Here is a 21279-nt window from a genome sequence, read left to right as displayed (position 1 = left end):
AGGTGATAACTATACAGACAAAGGAGGTAAGTAATGGACTAATGAATGGCAACCCACGAAGAATCTATCCACCATATTCCATCATTTGAGTCCATCATATTCTTCCTTAGTCTCTAAGAACCATCCGTTTTAACCAGTAGGAGCGTTCCATTTTCCCTTTGTCTTATATGTCGGTAGCTTTTTATATGAATTTCAACAGTCAGCCCGTTGTGCAAAGACATAATCTTTTTCAATGCTATATACCGTAGTCGCACTCCGAGAAACTTTTCTCTCTGTAATAAAACCTAAACGATCCACCGTTTTATTAAATTGAATCCAAACAGTATCAAGAGACTTCGTCTCTTTCAATGGTACCAATGAAAACAAATCGATATTCATCGCTTCTCCTCGCAGCACCGATAGCGTCTCTTAAGGTGAATCTCTAGCGATTTAGGGACAGAAACCGCCACCACGTCGCGCTGCTACGTGAGCGAGTCTTTGAGAGTGAATAATTAACTAAGACTTGAAATTCATGCAAAAAATCGACCGAATACGCGTAGCAGCATACATTCTGAGTAGAATGATACCAAATTTGTGGGTATTATTTGCAAAAATATACCCGAATTTATGCAGACCGATTTCTTTATGGGCGGCTCAATGTGTAAGAGAGAGATAGCATGCTGTGACGTTTGTTTACATCTGGTCGCTTCCCTCCCCCCCCTTGAGGAAAGTAAGGAAGTTCGGCCGGCGATGGATGAAATTCCTTTCCTAGCCTCGGAGACCTGAGATCGGGTTCTGTTGTTATCAAAGTGTGTTCAATGTGAGGTTAGATGATTTGTATTTGAACGAAGATTTTATCGAAAAGAAAACAATTTCATCAGAGTGCTGAAGTGTTGTGGGAATATTTTACAGTCGTGAATCTGGGGTGAATTTGAATTACCTACTTTGTACTTTTATTCATCCAGCTAAATAATTGTGCAACATCTAAGGATTTCCTTTCAAGAAACTGTACCCACAAATGATGGAAACATGACATGCACAGGTATGTAATATCCTGAACTCGTAAATATTTCACAAGTTTTGTATCTACTTACTTAGAACTGAATCTGCAGCAGATGTTAAAGGATAGCATGAAGATTTTTTTCCAGCATCAATGATTGGAACTTCTTGCCGAAATCCATGCAGCAATGATTAAAACTTCAATCCTGCTGAACCAGTTTGGCATTGTATACTGCCAACAGCTATTTACTCTTTTTCAAGCTCTATTTGCATCCCTAAGATTTATCCATGCAGAGTTATACCCATTCACACGGTTGCGATTCAGGGCGATTTATTGAGTAGATAAGCAAGTTTTCCGGATTATACTTTTGTAGGTAGAGAAATTAAAAGTAATAATCGACTCTCATAGTTGGACTTGTGAAAAGTTCAATCAGGGATGACTGTTTTAGAACTAGGGAAAGAAAAGAAGCAACAAATGTCATATCAACCTGGGTGCATTATTCATCAGCGGTCCCATATCTGCAATGGTTAACCTTTACATTTATGTTGAATGGTGCTATCATTTGATGTGACGTTTGTTCATTCTCTTCTTTTGCCGGTTCTAAAGATAGGATTTTTGCCAATGTTAGGCCCCTTTGAGTGCCCTCTCACCTTCAAAATTCCTTTTCGACTGAACAGCTAGAATGCAACTGCTTCTTAGACGAATTGTGTGCCTTTTCAAGCAAGTTTGGAAAGCAGCAAGAGTCTTTGAGCCTTGGTGACTTTAGGCCAGGTGAAAAACTTATGACTGTTGTTAACATGAACCGATGCATTATTTGAATGTCAAATGAGACTAAGTGAATTAGGTCTCCTCGAACCACATTTTTGTAGAATGTCTCCAAGTTGCTACAGGCAACAATCTATTTCTTTCATATCCTTGATTCATAGTTCTTATTTTTCATATTACACAGTTTCTGGTCTCTTCTTTCTAGGATTGTGGATACCAGCCTACTAATGCTTCTCAGGTCTTGCTGGAAGGATGCCTTTTCTTTTCGGATTCCCAAACAAGATCAATTCTCTGGCTGAGATGTAACACTTTAACAATTTGCTACATTTATGTAACATGTCTAAAAAGCTCTACATCAACTAGATGATAAGTATTACTTTAGTACACTCCTGTATTTAAATTCAAATAATACAAAATATTCTTTCATCGTACCTGCTGCATTACTTTGTATACGGTCCCTCTCATTCTAAAGAAAAAAAAATCCGAAACCTTCACTCCTGCCTCTTGCAGAAGTCATTAACTACCTATAAATAAAATATTTTACTCCAACAATGAGCTTTAGTAAAAATATTTACTCTCTCAAACTGTAATTCTGAGAGACTGCTTGAAATGTTGCAAACAGGGGTGCAAAATCTTCCACACATTCACATTTCAGAGGGTAGTCTACCCCCCCCCCCCCAAAAAAAAAAAATTGTTAAGTTTTTAAGCTTTTGGCTTGAAACTTTGGCATAAGGTGGGTAGTAACCTCAAACTATGATTCCCCCCAATAAAATTTGGGGGGGTGGGGGCACTCCTTCCCCTTAAAACCACAAAAGATTGAAAAAATAGGGTCATTTTGTGACAGAGATTTCTCAAGACTAGATGAATGAATTTCAATATTCTTTGGCTCATTATGTGTCTAAGTATGTTTATTACAAAGTGTCCAAAGGATTTTTTGTTTCATGAATGGAAGTTTGTTATAAAGAAAGATTTCTAATTTTTTTATATTATTTTTAATCATCTGAGCTTATTCATAATTTTTGAAAATGAAAAAGAAAGAATATTGAAATGTTTTTCTGACATGTTGTAGCCTGAATCATGAGTTTTTCTTTTTACAAAAAAAGAAGTATATAGCTATTGTAGAACCCGAGATATCTCCCACAAGGCTCGTGAAAGCCTAAAAAAAAGGTGATGATCTGATCACTTTTTCCTGTTTTCCAGACAAAGTATACTGTTGAAATGCACCAAAAAAAAAAAAAAAAAAAAAAAAAATTGAGATGGTTTGGGTAGACTACCCCCTTAACACTTGCCCTCCGGCTTTCCATAAAATTTCCCACCGATTGCTAAATGACAATTTTTTTTTCTTAGATATGACCTTTGACTTTAAACTTTTAAAGTTTAAAATTTTTCCTCTTCCCGCCTGCACTTGCTCGGGCATTTTCAACTCCTGGAAACTCTCCTCTCTGGCAACTTCTCTGTCCTGGTCGCAAAGTCTCAACAAATCTTCATTCAATTCAGCCAAAATAAAAAAATTCCACTATCAAAAGTAATTTGAACATTAATATCTGTACATGTATCAAAGCTATTTAAAGATGAGTTCACAACATTTAAACCTGAAACTGAAGGCCTTAAACGCCTTTGTAATGAATAATATGCAAGTAAATTACCTATCCTATTTTTAGGGGAATTTGTCAGGGGGGCCTCTTTTAACTATAGTGAGAATTCTTAAAAATATCCAGATTTTTTCCAGTTTCATTCAGCTCAAATGCATACTCTCACCTGAATAAGATGCAAAATCCTCAAGCATAAGATTTTTCAAAAGCTTTCAAGATTTTGCACATTGCTTGAGTATCTGCTGAGAAATTTTTCGTTCCTTTTTCTACTACTCTAGGAAAATATGGAGAGCAAGTTTTCTTAAACGATTTTTTTACAGCTTCTTGGTTACTTTTTGGAGGGAAAACTTCCAGTTGTAGAAAAACAAACGGCAACCACAGATTTATGAAAGATGGTCTCAAGGCTGTCCATTGGGATCAATGAGCAAAACAGATTAAGTTAGTGAAGAACCTTTGCGACAATCATAGGAAGGGCCCTGTAGATGTTAGCAGCTTCAGTGTAGGCACGAGGCTTGTTAGCTGCAGTCCTGTGGTGCGACATTTTAGAGGGTGATGCAGACCACTCGGTACAGACTTTTTTCTCCCGATCTAGTCATTAAATTATTTTTGGCGAAAAAAAGTAAAACATACTTTAGGCAATTAGAAAACAGTGGAATTGGATGAAAAATGTAAATTAATAAAAAGTCAAGTTTTACATGCATGAGTAGATTTTCTTCTCTCAGAGCGAAAAATTCTGCAAGACTTCTCCAAAGAAAGAGAAAAATAATTGATCTTCAAGTTTACATATTTACTACATTCAAAACATCATTGTCAATCAGGGTGTGGATTTTAGATGTTTGTCACTCTACCAATTTGCACATTTTTCAAAGAGGAAAAGAAAGCCTTTCCTTGACACCTGAAATAGTTGCGGTGCGCTTCATGACAATGTACACACAAATAAATGCTGGTGAAACAAAATAAAAACGTAAGTACATCATTTAGACTTAAGGAGCCAACAAACTCAGAAAAAAATGCAATATTTATTCAATTTCAAGGGCACTTTTGCATTTTACATAATCTGTTATTTTGCTATTTGTAAAGATTAGTACATTACCCTGAACAGAAAGGCTCAATACAAGTCACATTAGAAAAAGTTACAAAAAAGAGTTCTCTTACAAATTTAAAAACTCTTGCAAGGTGTAGAGAGGGTTTTGTAAAAAGTATTCTTTTAATACCTTAATGAACAAATTTGGGGACTCAGCTGTTGATGGTTACTTGTGGCAAAATTGGATGCAAGAAGAAAATATGATGGTAACGACTCACCAAATTCAGTTAATCCTTCATCAGAAATATAAGCTGAATAAAAACACCGATGAAGCTACTTAGGATACTTTAAACACAGCACTTACACTTTCATTTATTTTCTCATTTAGAATTAGAGGAATGAATGTAAGGGGTAGCTATTTGAACTTCACGCCACTTTAAATTTCTTAGATAATTTCTGGTCACAGATAAAAAATTTAGGAGAACTAGGTATATGTTTATTTACTCTGAACACACTACAACTTCTTGTGATGATTTTGTTTTGAGGTGACTCATGGTGAAGTTCTCAAAACCAGATGATTTGTAGTTGCTGCTAATTTCCTATCGCTTGACTGCTCAGATGAGAAACTGACAGCCATGTCATAGGATAGTAGCCGCTTTCTGAATCCAGAATAAAGAGGAGCAGGCTGAGGTGTAGGAAGCGCTCCAAAAAACTGAAAACAGACAATTAAACAGCATTATTCTGTATCCCATGCATTTGAATTGTATAATGGGTCATTTGGTGTCAATTCAAAGAGGTGGTGACCCTTCAGCTCTCAGATTCTATTTACACTTGATGTACAAATTTTATCTGTTGAAAAAAAATTCCCTAGATTTCAGGCTGTTCATCTAGAATGAAATTTCCAAATGTTCATAAAATTGCAGTTTTCTTTCTTCAAAAATACATATAGATCGGTGTAACTTTTCCATTGTGATGCAGGAGATTTTATCGTTAGAATTAGAATTTTTGAAGAGCTCTCTTGAAACTGAAAAATACAGTTTTTGCCCCGTCTTATGTGGAAAACAGGCACAGAGGGACATTTAGCTAAACCTAGTTGCCAACCATTTATTTGTAACTACCTCATTCCAGCAATTTTTTAAAGTGAGGAAAAATAGACATCTGAAATCATACTTTTATTATCTTCTTTGTTTTCCTGCTCTGATCGAACACAACAATTGAAATCTTTAATTTATTAACACATATTTATTTGAGATTGGACCTTACAAGCTCCCAAAATGTAGGTTCTTGCAATGTTACATGATTATTTTCTCAATAATTGTGCCCTTGGAAAAAACAAACATACTGTTTTAATACGCTCCAGTTTGTTTGAGCGATAATGACCCAGCACAACAAGTAAGAACGAAATCTGAGAAACTAAACTGGCTTGCCTGAGCCCTTGGTGCTCTTATTTTCATATCTTGGTCCCTACGCTCAATTTGATGAAATGCTCTTCCAAGGTGATAATTGGTCATGCTTAGGTTATGCGGCAATCAACAATGCCTAGGTACGAATAAATAATGAAGGAACCAAGAGCCAGAGGCACGCCTCACAGGCACATAATTTCTCTTCAATCTTTACTGGAAATTCTTTCGTACATGCAGAACCTCAGTTGTGAGAAAAGTATGATGGGTCAAATCCTAGTAGCACAGAAACAGATTACGAAAGGTGCAGGTACTAGATGCTGATAGTGCTTTGTCAAATGACAGTCCTAGTCTGGATAGGAACATTTCGACGATGAAACTCCCAAAGCACCTATCTCGTTTGCAGTGTTTAAAAATCTCTGCTCCCACTTTATTTTTATTGAGGAGAAAAAATCAATGTCATTCTTTGAGGTTTTCACAGAATTTTCTTTGTGCAGAAGAGAAAAGTCACAGAAATTTTCAAGAAGTGACACTGAATAGTTTTCCATTTAAAAAATAAAGTATTACAGGAAGTCTGCTACATCGCAAACAGAGAAATGTACTCTGGGAGTTTAACCATTAAATTGCAGTTTCATGGATACTACGGGGCTTACTGTCCAACATCCTCAAGCCCTTTGCGCCTCAGGCGTTATGCTTTACTCTCCAGATAAGCACTGCCAGAAGGGTTCATCTCATCGACGGATGATTTCCTTGTTTGGATTAAGATCATGAGTTATTCACCCTACACTGTATTTTTTAGTACAGGGTTAAGTGTGAATTCTAACTTGTGTAAAAAAAACAGTGACATAAACACATGGCAACAAAAATAGACGTGTGTTCAGGTCAAAACAGCAGCTTCGATTGATGGAATTCGACTTCCAGATTTAGGGGCAATGTCAATGGTATAACTCGTTCGCCCTTAGAGATTCCAACTGAAATGTTAGCAGAGTATGTGAAATTATGTAACCATGAGCCAAGTTTTAGGTGGAAAACCAGATATCAACTTACCTCAAAACATATTTTCTTCATTATGCCAATTGATGGACAGGTTGCACGGTGACAATAGAGGTACGGAATGGTCAAAACGTGGACTGAACCAGACTGAACTGAGCCACCAGGAAAAGAACTGTAGCATAATAACTTATTTTCGATAGATTAACAATCAAAGACTACTTCCACGACACAATTGTAATTAATCAAGTTAAAATTTTGTGGTCTATCAAAAATACATGTTTGTTTTATAGGTTAGAACCGGAGTGTAAACATATCACCAAGACGGCAGCGTTGCCGTTTTGCAAGTGTCCGAAAACGGTCTGCATAATTTCGCTCGCCAAACATCACGGATTTCAATGATTTATACGTCAACCATTCAAGAAAAAAATTATCTACGCGTATTCGGTCGATTTTTTATGATATTCGCTATATTTTCAAAAATATCCTCATCAGAACGGTCCCCCCCTGAAAATCGACTGTGCCGCTATCTCTTGACGGAAAATTTCCCAACTACTGGGTGTAGATTCACCTTAATCCCTGTCCGTGATGATGCCGTAGCTGGAACAGTGGCGTGGCGTGCATAATCGATTATCGATATTTCCTCATTTGAAGCTATGGTAAAGAATCGATTATTAAGGTGTTCGCTGCGAACGCCCTATCTATCGATCCTTTCCCATAGGTTTAAATGGCAAATCAATCGATATATCGCAAAGCCTACCACGCCACCGGGCTGGAACCGGCCGTATAACTCGACCGATGAGCACGAAAACGCCCATGGAAACGTTTTAATACAACTATTCCTCCTCTGTGATCGTGTGTATTGCATACCGCCAAACCGGAAGGCGTTCTCGATTTCCTGAATCTTCCAGCAGTCCAAACACCAAAGCGCACGTGACAAAAACTATTAAACCTTAGATATCCAAACTGGGTCAAATTGAACTGAGGTTTGCTAAAAGTGCCTCCCCCGCGATTTTCGTGGGGCCTGTACTTATAAGCTTTAGATGTAACTCTCCTATCACACGTTTTTGATAAAAGAATCGGACGCAAAATTGAAAAAAAATAAAAAAAAATCGAGTGTCGACACAGCCGAAGATAGGAGAGATGTATTCAAGCCTTGTTTTTTAAACTCCTCTGTCGAATTTGAACGGCACCTCATTGGCGGCAAAGAGTGCAGCATTGCAAGTTGACGCCTGGCGCCATCGCGCCTTCAATTTTGCAGACGCAACATGGGCATCCATCAAGCACGAATAGTTGTATCTCTGCGCCGTCAACGCGCGTCCTTTTCTTCGCTCTATTTCCAATCCGTGTCGGTTCCGTTTGTCTTATATTTGTAGTGGTGCTTAACGGTCTATTCGAGCAACCCAGCCAAAGATAGGACAGACGCCATCCGGCCTCATTTTTTACTTTTCTTCCAAATCTGAGCGACCCCTCATTGGCAGCATAGAGAGGAGCATTGCGAGTTCACACTTCGCGCCGTCGCGCCTTCAATTTTCTAGATGCACCACAGACATCCATGAAGCACGAATAGTTGTATCTCTGAGTCGTTATCAACGCGCGTTGAGGTGCCTCTTACTTTTTAACATGGTTAATCCAGGGTTGCCACAGTCATGGAAAACCGGGAAATGTCAGGGAAAATGACGAATTCAGAAAACATGTCAGGAAAAATTTGTTAAATCACCTTCATTTGCTTTATAGAGTGGGGTTGAGGTTTCGAACAACAAATTTTGCCTGAAAACTATGTTCAATTATGTCTTCTGAACCATCCGTTGCATCTTCATTTGTCAGGGAATTTCACCAAAATGTGTCAGGGAAATCTGGAAAATGTCAGGGAATATCATTTTCTAAATTTGTGGCAACTCTGTCAATCGAATTTTTAACAAAATTAATCGATTTTCAAACGAAAAGAACATGCTTGCCAGCGCAACCAAAATCGCCGAAGAAATCAGTTTCCTCCCGATAGTGAACCCGATTTTTCCCCGTGCATAAACGCTCCGGACAAAAAAATCCCCCGACCACTCTCGGAGTTCCCAGACTCTCCCCGCGTTTCGACGACCCTTCGAAACCGCGGTTTCGTCCCTGTTCCCGGACGGAACTAAACCAGCGACAGATCCCTGCGACGCGACTTGGCGGTCGAAATCGCGGCGTCCGCCACCTCCGGGGAATCACGTTTCCGTCCCTTTGTAATCCCTTAATCCACCGCCGCCGTCCGGAATCCCTAACCCGAGCAAAGCCGAGCATTTTCCAAATTTACGAACGAATTCGAGTTCGACAACGGGCCGCGTCATAATGAGCGCCGTCGCCAAACTATGCCGAACGTTAGAATAGATCATTTAAAATTACGATAATTTTAATAGTTAAATGCGAGACGTGGCAACACGGCACGCGTGGCGCGGACAGTGTTGTCGCCTCCCGGAGGAAGGAGGGGATTTTGGCCGGGAGCTCGGTGGTTTCCCGGTTGAGAAGCGGCAACGCTGGTCGGAACAATAGGATCAGAGAAACCTCAAAAGCACCGTGCCGAACATGCTTACAGAGCGATGTCGACAATCGATGCGCGCGGCATGATTCGCGGCCATTGTGTTCAAGACGATCAACACGAGAGGAAAAAGAAAAAAAGGCAGCTTTTGATGGCGTTAAAAGATCGTTCGAGCGAGCGAGCTGCTGCCGTTGTTTAAAATTTGACCGTCCGCGAGCAAAACTGCTGTGCTGAGGAATAACGCCGTATGAGCATTCGGGAGTTTCCAAATCGCCCCCGATAAAACGTTTATTTTTGAGAACCATTACGCGTTGTTTCCCTTAAAATGTTAAGACGTTTTACGCGAAATTGCGGACGAATCTAAAAAAAATTGAAGGAAAAAATTCACGATTTTCCCAGTGAATTAAGGTTTTATTGAAGGAAATGTGACAATGTCTGAAGGTTCATACGGCGTTCTTCCTTAGCACGGCAGAAAAGGACTTGAGTTCGCGATGGCATTTTCAGTTAAGTTGTTTTTGTTAGACGGTTGGAGAAATTGAGGGTGGAAAAGGAGTCTCTCCAGTGTCCTGCGAGGAATTCGGGTCATTTTGTCGTTTTACTCATGAAAGAACGTAACTCTATTTCGATTTTGTCGAATTTCTCCCGGCAAATTGCATTATTATCTTGAAAATCTTGGGCGTTTCTAACTGAAAATTACACTGATTTTTCCTCAGATATTTTGATGGCGTAAAAAGATCGTTCGAGCGAGCGAGCGGGCTGCTGCTGCTGTTTAAAATTTGACCGTCCGCGAGCAAAAGGACTTGAGTTTGCGATGGAATTTTCAGTTAAGTTGTTTTTGTTAGACGGTTCGAGAAATTGAGGGTGGAAAAGAAGTCTCTGTAGTGACCTGCGAGGAATTCGGATCATTTTGTCGTTTTACTTGCGAAAGAGCGTAACTCCATTTCAATTTTGTCAAATTTCTCTCGGCAAATCGCATTACTATCTAGAAAATCTTGGGCGTTTCTAACTGAAAACTATACTGCTTTTTCCTCGGGTGCAGAATGCAGACAGATTTGGATAAAAATTGTGTGCTTCACAAAATGTTTGTGGAATAAATCGATTGTTCAAGTCAATTTGGCAAACTTGGAATGGAGTTAGGTTCCTTTAACCGAGGGACAACGATTCATGTGCCAATAGAGGGAATTTCGACTCTTACATCCAACGACTATGTACCCGGAATGGTGCACTTTGCAGATCAATAATCTTGATTGAACGGCTCTCTGATCGTTGTTCTATTGACGCGAGGGCGCAGCTACGTTTAGACTGCATTTCACGATGTGGAACTACTATCTCCGGCTGATTTTAGAAACGATCTTTGTGCTAATAGTTTCCTTATGCAGACTCGTTCCTTTGTTGATAAACCGGTAATAATAGTTCCTTACTTTAATGTGCAGAGATTCGCGCTATCGTCGATACCATCCTCTCATATAAAGTACCTTTTAAGGGAGCATATAGCGCCGAAAACGCCTTGCGGCAATTGCACGGCATCTTCACGGAAAAAATAGATTGCTGATTTAACAATTGAATTGTCATAAAAAGTCTCCAAAATGTTTCAAATGTATATATTACTATAGTAGAAAGCTAATTACACCACGGGGGTGGTTAAATTAGCATTTTTTAATTGTGAAATCTACATTGAAATATGTCGGACACTTTTATATTAACTACAAAATCGTTAAATCAGCAATTCAATTTTTTCTATGTTTAAGACGTTCATATGTACGCCTTCTTTGCGCATGGGTAGGCATGTTCTCGACTTAGGAGTACGTTGATTTGTATCCTGTTTCACTGTACTTTATTGCATCAATTTCACAATCCTTGATCTTTATCGCCGCAAGGCCACCTGTCATCTCTACTCTCCCAATTTTAACGCTCAGTTCTTTCACCTTTTAACGTACCAAACCAAAGCGAGGCGTGAATAATTGATTATCGCTATTTCTCCATTGGAAGCGATGATAAAGAATTGATTATTAAGTAGTTCATTGTTAACACCCTGATAATCGATTCTTTTCCACGGGTTTAAATGGCAGATCAATCGATACATCGCAAAGCACGCAACGCCACTGAACAAAACGAAACCTAAGACGCTATATTTGAAGATTGTATAATTTAGATCCTGAATGAACTATTAGACCAAGTACGACTTTGAGCTTCTGTGAGCAATTGTTTAGTTGAAAACTGCCCTGTCAGCCCACGGTGTTTTTTTCCTCTCCTGAACCGAAGTTATCGGGGTCAATTTTTTCATCCGAGAAGACAGACCAACCGTCATCCGAGAAGAAAATTCCGACGGGAAAATGCCGTCGCAACTTTAACCCTCATTACGGCGGCATTGCGAGCTTGTTAGACTCGCTACGCGTCAAGATCGGCGTATCGATTCCAATTAAAAAAATAAGCAATTCATAACTTCCCGATCCCTCAAAATGGAAACTCATTAAAATTTTCGAAACTTTTCCTTCCTCTGTCGTCCGATAAATAGAATCGTCTCGTTAGCGTGTCATTCCTCATTCTACCGTGCTAAGGAAGAACGCCGTATGAACATTCGAGAGTTGCCAAGTTGCCTTCGATAAAATGTTCATTTTTGAGAAAAGTTATGAATATTTTTCCTTGACATTTTCAGGACTTTTCGGCGGAATTGCGAGCAAAATTGTCCGGAAAATTGGAAGACATTTATTCATAAGTTTACCTGGAAATTTGTGTTTTATCGAAGGAAATTTGGCAACGCCTGGAGGCTCATACGGCGTTTTTCCTTAGCACGGCAGCATTTTTCTTCAACCATTACGGTGCCCGCCGTTTTTCCGTCCGTTCTGACATGCTAAGGAAAGACGTCGTATAGAAATTAAAACGTCGCCAAATTTCTGCCGATGGTGCACAAATTTTCCAAGGGATTTGCACGTTTTTTTTTCCAAAAATTTTTTGTGGGGTTTATCCTCGTTAGCATCCAGTTTTAATGTAAATTTGTATGGGTATTTGTGATAATACACAAAATCCAATCTTTCTAAAACAACTGTCAACAATGAAGCACCACAAGATAGATTTCAACCTTTGAAAATTTGATATTTGAAGAATTAAAAAAGACACACATTTTGAGAATGACAAGAAGCAGACTATTAAATTTTGAGGAGATTCATATTTGAAAAGCAGTAGAGTGCAGGAGAAGAATTATAATTTTAATTAAAATTGATATAAGCACAAAGTTAATACTACAACATGGTAAAAATGTGTTTTTCTTGTTTAAACTACATATATCATAGATAGGATTAGTCAGATAGGGGAATGGGTTGCTTCATTCATTAGTAAGGGAGCGTTTATGAATCACGCAACGCTTCAGTTGGGAGGGGAAGGGGAGTTGAACCTGCGTTACTTCTCGTTAACGCAATGAAAAGACTAATTTTTTCGACGTTATTTCGTCGCACCTCTGATATATGGGTATATCTTTTAATTGAGGGACTTGGAAGACAAGGCGCATCAGTGCAGTTTTTGAAAAAAAAAAAACCGAGGTATAAATAATTTCAAGTAAAAGTAGTTTTATGCACATTCTGTGGAAAATTGGCCCCTAAATTCCGATTTTTAAACTTCGGCAAGTCAGTTTAAACTTTCTTTCCGCCATAAGGATCCGTGTAATTTCGAAACTGGAAACACACATTTCTCGAAATAGCAAAAACTGCACTTATGCGCCTTGTCCTCCAACGTCTTCAATTCCTATTTCAGCCCCAGAAAGCTTGGATTTTGTACAACAGGGCACATGTGGAAATTAATTTACCCCTTTACGTCAGACGTGACGATTTGTCACACTATTATTAAAAGTACTTTTGATTTTATCCAGTCATGTATTCAATATTTCCCCATAATTTGTGGGAACTTGAGAAAGGGGGGTAAGCATTGTACACTTACGAAGGGACGTCTGGGGTTGCTCTACAAAGCGTTTCAACCAGTTGAAGGGGGGGGGGGGGCGGTTCAAAAATTTCGAATAATCCGTTGATTACTTTATGATTGCTGCATAAGAGAATTAAATTATTTCTCTTAAAAATATGTTCGATTTTTATATTCATAACTTTATTAAATTAAAGATTTTATTAAGGGAAATTTGGCAACCTTCAAATTCCTCTGTACTTGCAGCGTCTAGCTCCAGAACACGACAGATGTAATTCTGAGCTCAGTTAGCTTTGATTTTTCGATTCCTTTTTTTCCCCATCGATGGGTCCTCTCCAATAATAATCCTCGCATAATTAATATAATCCTCAAACGTTCATTTTCTGCGAGAGCTTTTAATCATCTCGAAACTTCTCCCTTCATAATTTTTCTTTCTCCGATTCTGCCCCTTTTTGTTCGCGCCAGCTCTAATTTTGCACTCGGGAAAAGAAGAGGGAATTAAGGACAGAAGTTTCCCTCCTTTGAGAGCCGCCTCGTTAGTGCTTGCCTTTGGTAACTTCGCGTTTTCGTCTCATCGGCCATCCCTCGCGCAGTTTCTTGCTAGTTAGCTAAGAACTCTCCGCATCTATTACATTTTTATCAATTACCTTCTTCTACGGGAAAAGAGACTTGGTCCGTGGAGAAAAATTGTCAACGGAACGATTCCGTAGTAGATGTTCACGATTAATCGATAAATAATCGATCAATCGAATCCGAACAAATTGTTATCACGGTAGGCTTTTATCTAGGTAATAATGCCGTCACCTTTCGGCGAAAGTATATCACCAGCGCCATGCGGCGTTTCAAAATTTCCGCTGCCATTTTATTTTTTACGAAGGAATTGTTCAACGAAGCTGTCTAAAAATTTCACTGAATTTTCTTTGTGCTGCTGATAAAATTCCGTGAAATTTTCTAACAGATTCAACCAAAAGTTTCTCCGTATGAAAGATGAAATGGCCGTGGAAACTTTGAAACGTCGCATGGCGCTTGGGAAACTTTCTCCGGAAGGTGACAATCAATCTGAATTTCAAAGCAATGTGCCCGTTGCAAACTTCAGCTAGAGCGGTAAGAAAAGTTGTCTCTTATGGAAGATGGCTCAAAAATCACGATGCGAGCACATTGAGTAAGTCTGAAATACACTCCTTTTTACAATCTGCGTAAGAAAAATGCATTTTTTAAGGTTCCCGCCTCAAAATCAATACTGCTGCATAAGTGAACATTTCGTGAGAGGAGTCGTTCCATCCAACCCTTGCGCATTAGAGTGGTATGGCCTGGTTACACGCTCAAATTTCCGTCAAATTCCGATCAAAATGATGACCAAGATGGCGGTCGAGAGTTATCTAGATTGATGAGTAAAATTAATTAAAACAGCCTATTGATTGGAATGAGCATGAAATAAGCACGGTTGTGTAGAAATCAGATGAAGGATGAGCCCCACAGCTCTATCATCTACCATCAAATTTTTGCAGGCCGCAGAAATTTGATGGTAGATGGTGCGCACCAGTCACCATTTGATCGGAAATTGGTGGAAATTTGAGCGTGTAACCATAGCACTACGCAATATTCAATATGGTCGACGCGAACCCACTGAAATACACGTGACGAGACGTTTAAGCAACCGCGGCGTGTAAATATTTACACATTTTCCTTGCGTTGATAAAGACGGCGGTACATCCTCTGGATTTGCGCGCGGAAGCGTCAGCCATGTTGAATATTTTGTAGCATCCCAAAGCGCGTCGGTTGGATGGAATGACTCCTCTTACAAAATGTTCACCTGCGCCGTAATATCCCTTTCGAAGCGGGAAGCTTAAAAAATTTCAGTTTTTTTACGCAAATTGTGATTTAGGAGTGTATTTTAGACTTTCCTGATACGCTCGCCATGATTCTTTGGTCATTTACCATAAGAAACAACTCTTCTTTTTGTTCTGGCTATAGTTCACAACAAGCCCATTTTCCCACCAAATCATCGTCGATCCGTAGACGTGACTACAAGGAAAAAATTAAATTGCTGATTTAACAATTCAATTGCTAAAAAAAGTGACTGCAATGTTTCAATGTAGATTTTACTACCAACAAATTCTGCTTTAAGCACCCCCGTGGTAATAGTAGCAATTTTGTTGTTGTAAAATCTGCGTTGAGACGTTGCAGTCACTTTTTTTTAGCAATTGAATTGTTAAATCAGCAATTTAATTTTTTCCGTGTACATGACTCTCTTCTACCTTGATAGCTAAGAGAGCATGTAAGTGCGTGTTAAGATGAACCTCGAGACCCATAAAAGTAGGTATACAGAAATTTATTCACTGCTCTCTTCGCTGTCGCGGCAGTCTTGAACGAGCCCGGTGTGGGCAGGCATAGCTTTATTGGCTTGAAAGAATTATTTTCACCAGTTGTGCACACAAACTCCACGAATTTCTTGCTCTCGTGTGGCAGTGCCTCAATCAATACGAATCGTCTGAAGTTAGTTCCTGGTTTCATTATGTACTTTGCCCGGCTGAAAAGTTGTGTTCTATCAGACTATAAGTGTGCGCAATGCAGTCACAACAGAAATACAACACAGGAAGCCGGATGCAATGGTACTAAAAGAAGAAAACACTATAAACATGGGTTGGAGAAGTTAAAAAAAATGGTAAAAACACAGCCAAGACGCTTTGAGCCTAGTGCGTGCCCGTTTTCAATAGGGAACGGATCAACAATTGAAAAATCAAAACAAGAAATTGATTATGCAAGTTGAAAAAGTGTGACAAAAGTTGCATTGTCGTTTTCTTGTTTAGATTTCTTTATTTTTAGCTTTTTTCATTTAAGAATGGGTATTTAATTCGCTCGAAATGTATTGGCTGTGTTTTTACTATTTGTATTTTTTTATTTTTTATTTTTTTTTTTTTAGTAGAGGAATGCAAAAATCTGCCCAAATGTCGAGCCCCTACATATTGTACTCACTGAGAATAAGACATTGGTCATGATTGGCGAAGTAGTGATGCTCTGTATGAATTCTATATCAATGGGAGCTTTTATGAGGGTATTTTTACCATTAAGTGATACTTTTACCAGTATATCGGTAAAATTATCATTTTATGGTTAAAATACCTTTACATTATAGATTGTATCTGCCATTTATGAAGAGGTCATACGGACACCACTAACTATGTAGTAGGTATTCATAACCTCTGATTTTCTTCAGGACAGGTGGTTTGGAGTTTCAGATTATTAGTCTAAGAAAGGAACCAAACCACATCTGCTATTGCCAAATTTAATTGGGCAATGAAAACGGTTGTGCGAATTTTGTGTAAACAGTGAATTTTCTGCATCAGTCGTGTTTTGTTCAAAACAGCAAAATGTTACCGTTTTTTTCTCTTTTTTTACGCGATTCTGAACAACCAACGAGAGAGCAACTTCCAATTTTAGGTCAGAAAACAGCGTTGCTTTTTTGAACAACATGAAAAGGACTTGCCTCTGAGCACGTTGCAGTTGTTGCACAACAATGTTGCAGTAAGGGTTCCCAAATTTTGCGCGGGAAAGATACCCCGCCTTCACAACACAAAACAACTTTGAACAAAATGCGATTGTTACTAACTTGTTTTCACAACATGTTGCGAGTGTTGCCTCCGAACAAAATAAGACTATCGCACGAAGCAAATTCCTTGTCAAATGAATCCGTACAAACGCTCTCTTGAAAAAACCTGAATCGCCCAGTTTAATTTGGCAATAGCTGGTGTGGCTTTAGGTTCCTTGCTGCTAAACACTGGCCAAATTACTCTGTTGTCACATGCCTGCTTGTGCAGCCTTCATCAAAAAAGTCGAAGAAGTGTCTCTTTAAAATTTTACTTACCGTTGTGAAATACACCCAAGTCGAAGAATTTCTCGATGTTTTGTTTTTGTTTGTTTGTTTGTGTGTGTCGCACTAGGTGGTTTTAAAATTCCCAAGGAAACACCCAAATTCGTAGATCGATTGCGATCAGCATAGATCCTATCATGCCGATATGTTCATCGTTCTTGTTCGTTTGACAACCGCTGACATCGATAACCGCGTGTAGAGGCGCTCGCATATAGCTATTTTACGGCTTTTATATTCCAATAACCTCGAAAATTCCAGGAAGTATCTCAAAGCTTTACGATGCATCAATTCTTCATTAAGGAAGGAAGAATTCTCCACTTTCGTCGTCAGTGGCGTGGCGTGCTAAGCGATGTATCTATTAATCTGCCATTTAAACCCATGGAAAAGGATCGATTCACAAGGTGTTGGCAACGAAAACCTTAATAATCGATTCTTTGCCATAGCTTCAAATGGGGAAATTTAGATGAGTCGATCATTCACGCCCTGTCACTGCTCAAGATTTTATGGGGGAATTTTCCTCAATATTTATCGTGATTTCATCCCTTATACGCCCGCCTTTATGCGGGAACTTCGCGCCCTGAAAACTTTTAACGTGTCTATTTATAATCAATTCAAGGATTTACTGCTCAGCTCGCTGATATTGTTTCTTTAAAGGTTCGGCTCAGGACTTTTTGAGGAAGTATGTTCGCCCTCAAAATTCAGTCGCGCGGCGAGTCCTGGAAAATCCGCGGTTTATGATTTTTACAATTTATGGACTGTTTGAAATTATGCGCTGATCTGTAATTAAGTTTTAACTAAATTCGTTTCCCAAAAATGTTTGCAATTCCACTTAAATATAGGATACTCAGCAAACATTTTGGAGTTCTTATGAAATGTACGAAAACAAGATATTTCTAAAGTATTTTATAATATTGAATTCCTTTCTGTTTTGGTAGAAAAATTTAAATTTTGTAGGTTTAAATATCTATTGGTGTATGGTCTATTTAATATGTATTCGCAACGTGAAGTTTAGTTGGTATGTGAGCCTATATAGTCACTGCAGGGTTACCGGCGGTCTTAAAAACCGGGAAAATCAAGGAAAGTCAGGGAATTCGTGGGAAAAAACAGGGAATTTCGGATACATCTACCCACTAAAACAATATCTCTGATCTTCCAACCGTTTACCCTCTATGGTCTCTTTAAGGCTTGTCATCTTTTAACCAGCTAATGAAAGCTGATTTTTCCATAATTGGATTTTTTAACAAGCACGGAGGATGGATAGAAAAGGAATTTTCGTCCAAGTTTAGCAAAGGTCAGATTATTTAAAAACGAAAAAAATAGGCGAAAATTTTGTTTGAAGGCCAGAAAAGTCTGGGAATTCGAAAATGTTTGAGTCCGGGGAAAGTAATAAAGTCTCAGAAAGTAAGGGAATTTTAAGATGAACAAATTATGGCAACGAACATTGCGCGTTAAGTGATGACCACAATGATCACTGTTATCCGCTAACGTGCGAGAAACGTTTTAAAAAAATCTGGGTCGGGCGAAGTTGACTCCCAAACGGAATCCAATACACTTTCATTAAACATTTTTTCAAAAATCATTCGCGATGAGCGCTTATTTCTCGTTATCCGATTCACCAGGGAATAAAATTTCTCCGCACGAGTGTCCCGGTTTCCCGTTTTTTTCCCTAGCACCGCTTGGAAAGAACACTCTCCGTTGTCACATTTCACGAGAAATCCCTGTTGTTCGAGGGCGAATCCGCAGAGTTTTCCCGCGGTTCGGCGTCGACGGAATGTGTGCCGGGTGAGTGCACCTGTCGAACAAACACATACTTCATCGGCCTCACCTTTGCTTTTGTAATATGTCACTCTCATGAACATTGCTGAAGTCAATCCGCATGTTGTCACATTAGTTTGCGCCGGAGGTAGGATATTTTGAAGACTCCCCGAAAAAACTGAAATCGCACGATCGATTTCGGGTCTATCGAACTGATTTAACTAGAATCAGGGTGAGTGCATTTCGGGTTGCCTACTTTTCTCTCGTGTTTTATTTATTAAAAAAGTTAACTTAATAACGTAAAGCCTACGAACTCTCTACCAATGCTGCTATGCTAAGAAAGAACCCCGTATGATTCTCAGGACGGTGTCGTACACCGGAAAAAAAAAACACATTGGATCTAGGGTCCAGACTTAAAAACATAGAAAAGAAAAAGTACTCTTGATTCAATCAGAATCTAACTTAAATCAAGAACCAAGCCTCTTAATTTAAGCGGATTTCTTTTGATTCAAGCAAAAATCCGATTGAATCAAGAGTATTTTTTCTTGTCAATGTTTTCAAGAGTCTGGACTCTAGATCCAATGTGTTTTTTTTCCCACTGCGTTGTCGTATGTCCTTCAATAAAAAACGAATTTACTGGGAAAAATTTTGAGTATTTTTCTTCGGAATTGTCGGGGGACTTTGTTCGTGATTTCATCTAAAGTATCTGAAATTTTCAAGGAAAAATATGCATAACTTTCCTCGAAAATACATGTTTTATTCAGGAAAAGTATGACAACTTTTAAAAGTTCATACGGCGTTCTTCCTTAGAACGACAGAATGTGAGTGTTGCAAACTTCAGCTGGAGCAAAAAGAAGAGTTGTTCCTCCTGGAAAATGGCTCAAAAATCACAATCAGCGAATCGGAAAAGTCTGAAATGCACTCCTAACTTCATAATCTGCGTATTTTTATGCTTCTTGCTTCAAAAACGATATTACGGCACAAGTGAACATTTCGCAAGAGGATTCGTTCCATTCAACCCTTGCTTACTAGGATCTTACGCAATATCCAACATGGCGGACGCTAATCCCCCGAAGCAGACATGACAAGACGCAAGTTTATCAACCGGCATTTTTGTAGGTACATTTTCCTTGCATTGCTAAAGGTCATGGTGTTTCCTCATGATTTGCACCCGGAAGCGTCGTCCATGTTGAATATTGTGTAGCATCCTAGTGCGCAAGAGCTGGATGGAACGACTCCTCTTACGAAAAGTTCACCTGTGCCGTAGTATAGTTTCCAAAGCGGGGAGCATAAAAAAACGCATATTTCTCACGCAGATTGTGAAGTTAAGAGTGTATTTCAGACTTCCCGGATACGATCATCGTGCATGATTTTTGAGCCATTTTCTTTTACACACAACTCCTCTTTTTGCTCTACCTGAATTTTGCAACAGGCGTATATTTCTGTGTTGATTTAATCAGCAACATAAGTTTCGACAATTCTAGAATCGACTCGGTTGCTAATATTAACGTCATTCCCCAAACACGGCACGGAAGACCACAACCACCCAAAATTTCTCAAAGCGCAGTTCTTTCCATCGAACGTCACCAAATGCACCCTCCTATCCTGAGAGTTGTTTAAACTCGAAATGAATATCTCATTTTTTTTTTCAATGTTGATGCTTGACTTACCTCTTCCGAGACACCCTTCATTTGCTTACTGCGTTCCGTTTTACTAATATATGTGTTTCTGTTTTGTTGCAGGTAAGGGAATTTAATCATTCTCAATCATTCTAACTCATAAATGACGATGAAGGTGTGGTGAGTAAAATAATAAGCGAAATAAATTAATAACATTTTTTAATAGTATTTTGAAGGAGACAAGAAGTTTTTTGGCAAAGAAGGGGTGTGATCGAAAGTTGCTTGGGGAAACTGTGATCGCACAACCATTAAGTTGGTTCCTTTTTCTTAGTTGATTTTACCAAATAGAAATATGAAGAAGAGTTAGCTGCGTAGTATTCCTTCCTCTGAATTGATTTGGCTCTTTTAGGATGGGACCACATTTAGACTACATTTTGCAATTAGGAACTATAAATTGTGCCTCAGTTGTACCATCGCATGTACCATTAGTTTCTCTATCCAGATAAGTGTTTTTACAGACAGATGGGTCGGAAGTTATAATTCCGAATTGCAAAATGAAGTCCATTTTTGGCTTATTGTAGGAACAAACTATATGTGTAAAGTTTTCCCGCGTGGGCAGGTGTTATTTTGGATGAACTGGAAGAAGTAGTTTTTCATTGCGAGATCTAGTCCAATTTCGAAATGAAAAAATAGTTTATCTTAAATTCGGATTTTGGAGCCGAGATACTTGGTTCCGGCGGCCGGAATATCACAATAATTGTGAAAGTATTGTGAAATTAACCACAAAGTTTTTGGTAGTTTAACCGAATTGCGGCGGGTTTCACATTCCGTCGTAAAACCAAAACTGGCCACCGTCATGT

The 21279-nt window shown here is 38.9% G+C and overlaps 1 protein-coding gene and 1 long non-coding RNA gene across 5 annotated transcripts in view; both read left to right on the top strand.

The window, feature by feature from the left end:
* LOC109034870 (Protein C kinase 53E) overlaps positions 1–21279 on the top strand; it is a 337504-nt gene that overhangs the window by 65951 nt on the left and 250274 nt on the right. The gene's annotated exons all lie outside the window — the stretch shown is intronic.
* Positions 398–2175, top strand: LOC140224721 (uncharacterized). The gene is made up of 2 exons (XR_011899975.1): positions 398–1021; positions 1950–2175. It is a non-coding gene; the product is annotated as an uncharacterized lncRNA (long non-coding RNA).

This window comes from Bemisia tabaci, chromosome 5 (genome assembly GCF_918797505.1).
Source record: "Bemisia tabaci chromosome 5, PGI_BMITA_v3".
Classification (NCBI taxonomy): domain Eukaryota; kingdom Metazoa; phylum Arthropoda; class Insecta; order Hemiptera; family Aleyrodidae; genus Bemisia; species Bemisia tabaci.
This window is presented reverse-complemented; position numbering and strand designations above follow the sequence as displayed.